This window comes from Scylla paramamosain, chromosome 16, assembly GCF_035594125.1.
Source record: "Scylla paramamosain isolate STU-SP2022 chromosome 16, ASM3559412v1, whole genome shotgun sequence".
Classification (NCBI taxonomy): domain Eukaryota; kingdom Metazoa; phylum Arthropoda; class Malacostraca; order Decapoda; family Portunidae; genus Scylla; species Scylla paramamosain.
This window is the reverse complement of record NC_087166.1, coordinates 2,100,001-2,107,862: the sequence shown is the minus strand read 5'-3', so window position 1 is coordinate 2,107,862 and position 7,862 is coordinate 2,100,001.

Sequence of the window (7,862 nt, the reverse complement as noted above, 5' to 3'; positions counted from 1 at the left end):
CGTGGCTTAGACCCGTCAGGCGGCCTCATGTTTATTTCATTTGTTTAAGCGGTGGCGGTGACGGCAGCGGCAGAGGTGGTGGTGGTGACGGCAGCAGCGACATTGGTGGTGGTAGAATAGTAGATGTTTACTCGTATGACACGCTAAACACTTTCCTGATGGCTGAACACACTACGCTATGCTACATCATTATATTCTGCCTTTCAATACATTTATTATTCCTGTCAGCGGTTTATTTCACTTATTATTTTACCAGAAACAAATAGTTATTGTTCTTCTTATTCCTCTACATATTTTCCTAGTGACGGTAGGTTTGAGGAAAATAAGTTGATAAGTTAATATTTATTTGAGTACGGGTGGTCAGTCTGATCCCGAGCCACCATACCAGTGAGATGCCACGCTAATATCACCCTGCCTTACAAGTACATGGCGTGTCCTACGGGGAGGAGGAAGACGAGGACGTGGACGAGGAAGGCGACCAAGAGGAACGAGGTAAGGAAAAATTGAATAAGAAATAAAGAGAAAGGAGTAAGATAAAAACATAGAAGAAAAATAAGATTGTGGAATATGGGGAGGAAAGAGAAGAGCAACGTTGAGATGGAGCAGGGTAGAAGCAGGATGAGAAAGCGGAGGAAGAGGAGGAGGAGGAGGAGGAGGAGGAGGAGGAGGAGGAGGAGGAGGAGGAGGAGGAGGAGGAAGGATCATTACGTCTAGCCATGCATACTGTATGAGGCCGCAGAACAATCGCGTGGAAGGGAAGAGGGGAACATTCACGGATCATTTTTGTCAAAGATCCTCCTTTGTCCATAGAGGAATGTTGAATGTAATCCCCTAATGATCTCGTTTCTCTCGGCAGATTTTCATTCGCAGCCAAAGGATTTTTCTGCTCTTCGCTTCCTCCCGCCGCCTCCCAGCACCTCCTCCCCTTCCCGGATGATCCTGTTCATTGTAATCCCTTTGTGCTTACTCGTACCATCCGTCATACAAAGAAGGGGAGGAACTTTAAAAAAAAAACACCAGATTTATACTAAGAAATTGCCTCGGGCCCTAAAATGGTATATATAAACAATAGACGATTCCAGCGTTTTTAATGGGAAGGCATAAACATAATCTGATTCAGGAATTTGGCTTCGCTGGGGCATGTATGGCAGAGAAACTGTGTGTTGGCTGGTTGTTGTGGCTTGTGTGAAGTTTTCTTTGGTGTACGAGAGAGAGAGAGAGAGAGAGAGAGAGAGAGAGAGAGAGAGAGAGAGAGAGAGAGAGAGAGAGAGAGAGAGAGAGAGAGAGAGAGAGAGAGAGAGAGAGAGAGAGAGTCATAGGAACAATTCTTCACCACATTACAAGACTTGGTTAATGAATAATCAAATTAACATTATAAGCATCACACACGTAGAAGAAAAAGAGTAATTCATTATTTCTTGTTGTTTCTTCGTCTTATCTTTCGTATAAGTGACTCTCTCTCTCTCTCTCTCTCTCTCTCTCTCTCTCTCTCTCTCTCTCTCTCTCTCTCTCTCTCTCTCTCTCTCTCTCTCTCTCTCATAAGAGGAGCCATTAAGACTCTCCTCAGACGGAAGTGAAATACGAGCCTAAAAATGAACAAAGTCCGTAAACACACACGAGGCGCTCCGGGTCCCGAGTCCATTTTTTATTTTCCATCATTCTTCAGATTTTCAGTTCACTTGTCAGCATAATAGTTATCTCTGTGCGGCGGGTTAAAGGGGCGCATCCAGCCGTGCACGCAAGGCCCTGCTTTCACCTCTATATCCCCGGGGACTTAGAGGATAGGGACGCGTGTTTAGTGAGTGCGTGGGGGAGCGTGATCAGCCAGTCCTATCGTAGAATTTGGTGGGTTATTTTCGGGGACCTTTTGGATCGGGGCTAGGTAGGTAGTAGATGAAGAAGAAAAATGGCGATACAACACAGAGACGGATTGATTAATGAAATTTTTATGGTTCTCCCTTAAACCAACAGAGCCGAGGAGACGAAGGAAAACGGTGCCCAGATCATGTTTGCTTGTTTACCGAGGCTCCAAGGGAAGGAAGGGGCCTCGCCATTCTAGGATTTTGGGCGACGTGGGGCTCGATTAATCTCCCGAGGGAATCTTGCAGTGGGAGAGGGAAGGTGAGCGATGGTCGTGCATGGATTCAGTCACCTTCTTTGAGGGATGAAAGTGACAGTGGGGCGAGATGCATCTGTAGGTGAGAAATGACTGGAGGGAAACTTTTAATGGTGTATCTGCTGGAGAGGAGGATTTCATACACAAAGAAATGGGAACACAGGAAGTGTATGTTTTAAAACTTGGGCAGCATATAATTCACAAAAAAAGTACGGTGTATTTTTTTGCGGTACTGACTAGTGGGAAATATTTAAACGTGCATTTGACGAAGAGTATTATTTCATACACAAAGAAATGGGAAGTCAGAAAAATCCAAAGGCACTTGTATTATGTATTTCCAGTTGCACAGGAATACTAATTTCTACCTTGTACTGCTCACAGGTTCATCACGTCCCTCTGCTTCGACACACCTTCCTCTCACGTTCCCAGGTAGGGCATAATTAATACAGCCATTCATTCATTAGTTACCTGTGTCGCACGTGGCTCCGGACCAAGCCGCGGCAAGACCTCCTATTAGGATGAAAACTCTATGGGAAGACATTAACAAGTACCCTTAATGACCTGCCGATCGATACGCGTCCTATTAGCAGCCTTGTACCTGACGACAGACCAGCAAGACCTACCTGGTGATCATGACCGACAATCAGCTAATTATTTCCTGGTCGGTGGTCGGAATAGGCAGGTAAGGCTACTTCTACCAGAGTGAATAATGACCTCCAGCCCTTCTCCTTCTAATTATTGCATTACTGAACATCATATGAATATTAACGAAAAGTCATATAAACCTTAAAAAAAATGTACAAATGTTAAGATATAAAAGCTCTCTCTCTCTCTCTCTCTCTCTCTCTCTCTCTCTCTCTCTCTCTCTCTCTCTCTCTCTCTCTCTCTCTCTCTCTCTCTCTCTCTCTCTCCGCCTCTCTCCTTCCCTCTAACGAATGCTCCAACAATCGATCACCTTCCCTCCCACCCCGTGCACTCTCCCCCTTCCTCCTCCCTCTCCCTCCCCCGTCCCCCGCGCCTCCAACAACGACAAAAAGACCTCTTATCGGACCCCCAACCATTAAGGCACTGTAGGGTAAGTGCCGCCGTGGCGTGGTTCTCTCTCTCTCTCTCTCTCTCTCTCTCTCTCTCTCTCTCTCTCTCTCTCTCTCTCTCTCTCTCTCTCTCTCTCTCTCTCTCTCTCTCTCTCTCTCTCTCTCTCTCTCTCTCTCTCTTCTCATCACTCCACCCTTCACATGATCTTTTTGTACGTACCTCTCTCTCTCTCTCTCTCTCTCTCTCTCTCTCTCTCTCTCTCTCTCTCTCTCTCTCTCTCTCTCTCTCTCTCTCTCTCTCTCTCTCTCTTTACACTGCACGCTCAGCAATTTTTACCTTTAACATAAATATCTTTTATCTTAATTTGTGTTCATGTTCTTATTTTCATAATCGATTTTCTCCTTCATCGTATATTTTACATTCGGTTTATTCAGTATATCCTAAACATATTTTTATACAAGTTACTTCATACATGAAATAAATTATATCGATATTTCAAAAAGCCTACGTTATGTTAATGTCGGAAAAATACACTCCAAAAATACACTCTTTTCGGAAAGTAATTTGTGTTGATATGTTTATTTTCACTGTTTTTTTTTTCTCCTCCATCCCTCATTTTATATTCTTAACCTAATTTTTCACAATATTTACTGCACACATATGATAAACTATATCTATATCTCAAGAAGCCGACGTTATCTAAATGTCGCAAAAATACACTCGAAAGTAGATTACCTTTTTTTTTGTTTTTTTTTCAGAAAGCAGTTTTACATAGTATCTTTACCGTCCCTCAAAGGAAACTCGGCATCCACATACATCGTTATTTACAATTATTCATGCACCCTTTGATGTCAATGATCCTGACCGGTGGTGGTGGTGGTGGTGGCAATGGTGGTGGTGGTAGTGGTAGTAGTGGTGATGGGAGTGGTACTTGGGGTTGTGGTGGTGATGGCGATAGTAGTAGTGGTGAATACTGCAGTAATGTTGATATACTACCCTTGAAAATATTGCTTCCATCACGCTATTTACACGGAAATAACGACATGAAACAGTCCAAACAGTACAAATAGTCTGGAACACCACGACTACGGGACAGAAAGCTAGCATGTATGGAAAAACCAGATGATGAAAATGTGGAAAAATAAATTAGAGACGAAGCAGGACGGAGCAAAACAGACTTCCCTGAGAGTCAAGGAGGAAGAAAAGAAAGAGGAAGAAGAGGAGGAGGAGGAGGAGTAAGAGACTCGTGCCAGGAAGCTGTTCGTGACCACTCGCTATAGCTCACTCAAGTAACACCTCTCGGCCACATTCGATAAAGTTGACCTCAATTTCCGAGCGGAGACAGCGTACTCTGCCCTCAGTTGTCCCCCTCGCCACTAACTCCTTCCTTCAACTGCCGCCTCAGACGCGTGAAGATGGTGGTGATGGTGGTGGTGGTAGTAGTAGTAGTAGTAGTAGTAGTAGTAGTAGTAGTAGTAGTAGTAGTAGTAGTAGTAGTAGTAGTAGTAGTAGTAGTAGTAAACGGTGAAAAAGATGATGATGATGATGATGATGATTAAAACATGAGGATGATGCTGCTGCTGCTGTCGGAGATGATGATGATGATGATGATGATGATGATGATGATGATGATTAAATAACTGGATATAAAAAAGCGAAACAAGAAGGTAACATATAAATCATTACAAATAATTCTTTACACACTACTGATGGGATTTTAAGAGCGCAACATTGATATCATTAAAGAAAAAAATATAACACATTGAGACTAATAATACAATGGTGTAGAAGCTTATTAAGACAAAACTTGATAAGAAAATAGAGAGATAGAGGTAGACAGATGGATAAATAGATAGATAAACAGATAGATGATTCATAAACAGATAAGTAGATACATTCAGCGATAAATATAGATAGATAAAGATAGATAAACAGCCAGACAGAGACAGACAGACAGATAGACAGACAGACAGACAGAAAAACAGATAGAAAGATAGATAAACACATAAATAAATACACAAAGAGAAAACTTCAACTTGCATTCAGACAATTACAAACACATTACTGAAAACCCATCACAGAATTCAAGTGCAAAGTTCAAAACGGTGAGGGACTTTTCTGGGGATGAGTTTTGTGGGATTAGGTGAGGCGACAGAGTGAGGGATGGAGGGTGAGAAGGGGAGGAGAGATTTGGGATGCAGAGGGGAGAGGTGGAGACTGGTGAGAGACAAGAGTGAGTACCCCCCTCTCTCTCTCTCTCTCTCTCTCTCTCTCTCTCTCTCTCTCTCTCTCTCTCTCTCTCTCTCTCTCTCTCTCTCTCTCTCTCTCTCTCTCTCTAGTAGGGTTACAGGGACAGACGTTCCTCCCTCACCCTCCCACGTGCCGGGGATCGATATAAAAAGGTACTGAGATAACGAAGCAGCAGAATGACGCGACAAAGTGCAAAGATATACACGTTAGGAGGAGGAGGAGGAGGAGGAGGAGGAGGAGGAGGAGGAGGAGGAGGAGGAGGAGGAGGAAGAGGAGGAGGAGATCACGTGCTCAGGTAAGGAGGGAAGAGGAATGATATGCAAGGCTTGGCTGGAGAGAGAAGGTGAGGTGGGTGTTTAAAAAGTCAGATGTGAGAGAAGGGAAAAATATGTCTTCTAGTCTATTATTTCTATTTTCTTTTCATTTTTTCTTTTATTTTCTTGAAGGGAGAAGATTTTTTTCTTTTTTTTTTTTTTGCATTACTCAGGTCAGCATAAATAACAATGACAATAATAGGTGTAATAACAACAATTAAATAAAAATGTAGTGATAATTTATATAAAAACTCTCTCTCTCTCTCTCTCTCTCTCTCTCTCTCTCTCTCTCTCTCTCTCTCTCTCTCTCTCTCTCTCTCTCTCTCTCTCTCTCTCTCTCTCTCTCTCTCTCTCTCTTCCATCTTCAAAGGTCCGTGGCACCGCTTTCTTTATCCGGAAGTTGTTATCACGGGCAGACTGGAAGGTCCCCATAGAAAATGGATGACGCGCCCCCCATGAGTAATGCCACGAGTGATGAGTGTCGAGTGGATGAATAATGAATGCAGTGACTGATGAATGAGGCGACGGACAGCAAGCAAGCGGGAGTCGAAACAGATTTTGGACAGAGAGAGAGAGAGAGAGAGAGAGAGAGAGAGAGAGAGAGAGAGAGAGAGAGAGAGAGAGAGAGAGAGATGAAAAGGCAGTGGATAAGATAATGAATGAGGAGAAATGAATGACAAATAGACATGAATGAAAGATTTGTCTATTTTTCTTTTTCCTTTTTTTTTTTTCTTACACTTCTCACAACCCTGGTTAGGAGTCCAAAGTGGTCATTCATCTTCATCATCTTTGTCCTCCTCCTCCTCCTCCTCCTCCTCCTCCTCTTGCCTGTCCCTTTCTACATCCCTCCTCCTCTACCTTCTCCATATCCTCCTTATCTTCTTTCTCTTCATTTCTTATTCCTTGTGAACCGTGTCATCTTTTCGTACACCACGGAGGGAAGAATTTATGGCGCTAAGAATGAAGGAAAGAATACTGGATTACTTTAATATTTTGTCGCCTTCACCGTTACAACAATTTGGGTTGCTGGGTCAGAAGGGCTTGGTGCATCGCTCTTCGTGGCTCATTTGTCTCGTTTTGCGGTGAGGTCAATATTTTCGAAGTGCTAAGGTAGAAGTTGCGGATAATTCGCGCACGAACGTTTTCATCACCACAAATTTCACACAACACGGGGCTTCCTAGTGACACAAGCACAGGGGCAAGGGGGGATGGCAGAGACCGTATTATTAATCTTTCTTGTCAGTAAACAGCAACGGTCTGACTTCCCGCTAAGCTAGGAGAAGGGAGACTCGCGTGTTGTAAAATGCAAGGAAAATTGAGCTAAAGTGACAAAAAGGGTTAATGAAAGAAAGCAAACAAGCAAACTCACACACACACACATACACACATACACACACATACACACATACACACACACACACACACACACACACACACACACACACATACTTTTCCTCTTCCTTTCAGAGTGGAGAGTACAGTATACACTATATAATCGTTCATGTTCCATTCAATAACGACATAACTAAACAGTAGACTAAAGCTTTATTAACAGTGGATGACCCTTGTTGTGATACTGACAGAAAAATGGTAGCGACATATATGTGTGTTCGTTATTTGTAGTTTTCTAAATATATTTTCTACCTATTCACTAATCTTCCTATCTGTCTATCAATGTACATACCTACCTATCTTATCCATTAAGTATCTATCTCCCGCTACATTAATAGGTATTCTGCCAACAGATCCATAAGACAGTGGTTCCCAACCTTTCCTACGTTCACGCATACTTCCGAGGGCTTTTGGAAAAGTTCATTTACTCTCGCGTCTTCGACGATTAATTACAAAGAAATTACTTGAATATTTCACCTTTTTCTCTAGCTAAAGACTGAAAGTATATAAATAAAGGTATCAGGTTTATATTCTAAGCACAGAAAGTAACTAATCATTCCTAAAGAAGTTATGTAATACTAGGTGCTCAATGTAGCACGAGTTAAGTTGTTCTCGGTATAATACAATATATAAATTTGTAATAATTTAATTTCAATTTAAATAGATTTCTTACAAGACACACAATCTTCTCTTTACTACTGTGCACTCTTACACCATGTACACTGGCCATGTCAGGTACATGTTACATGACACAA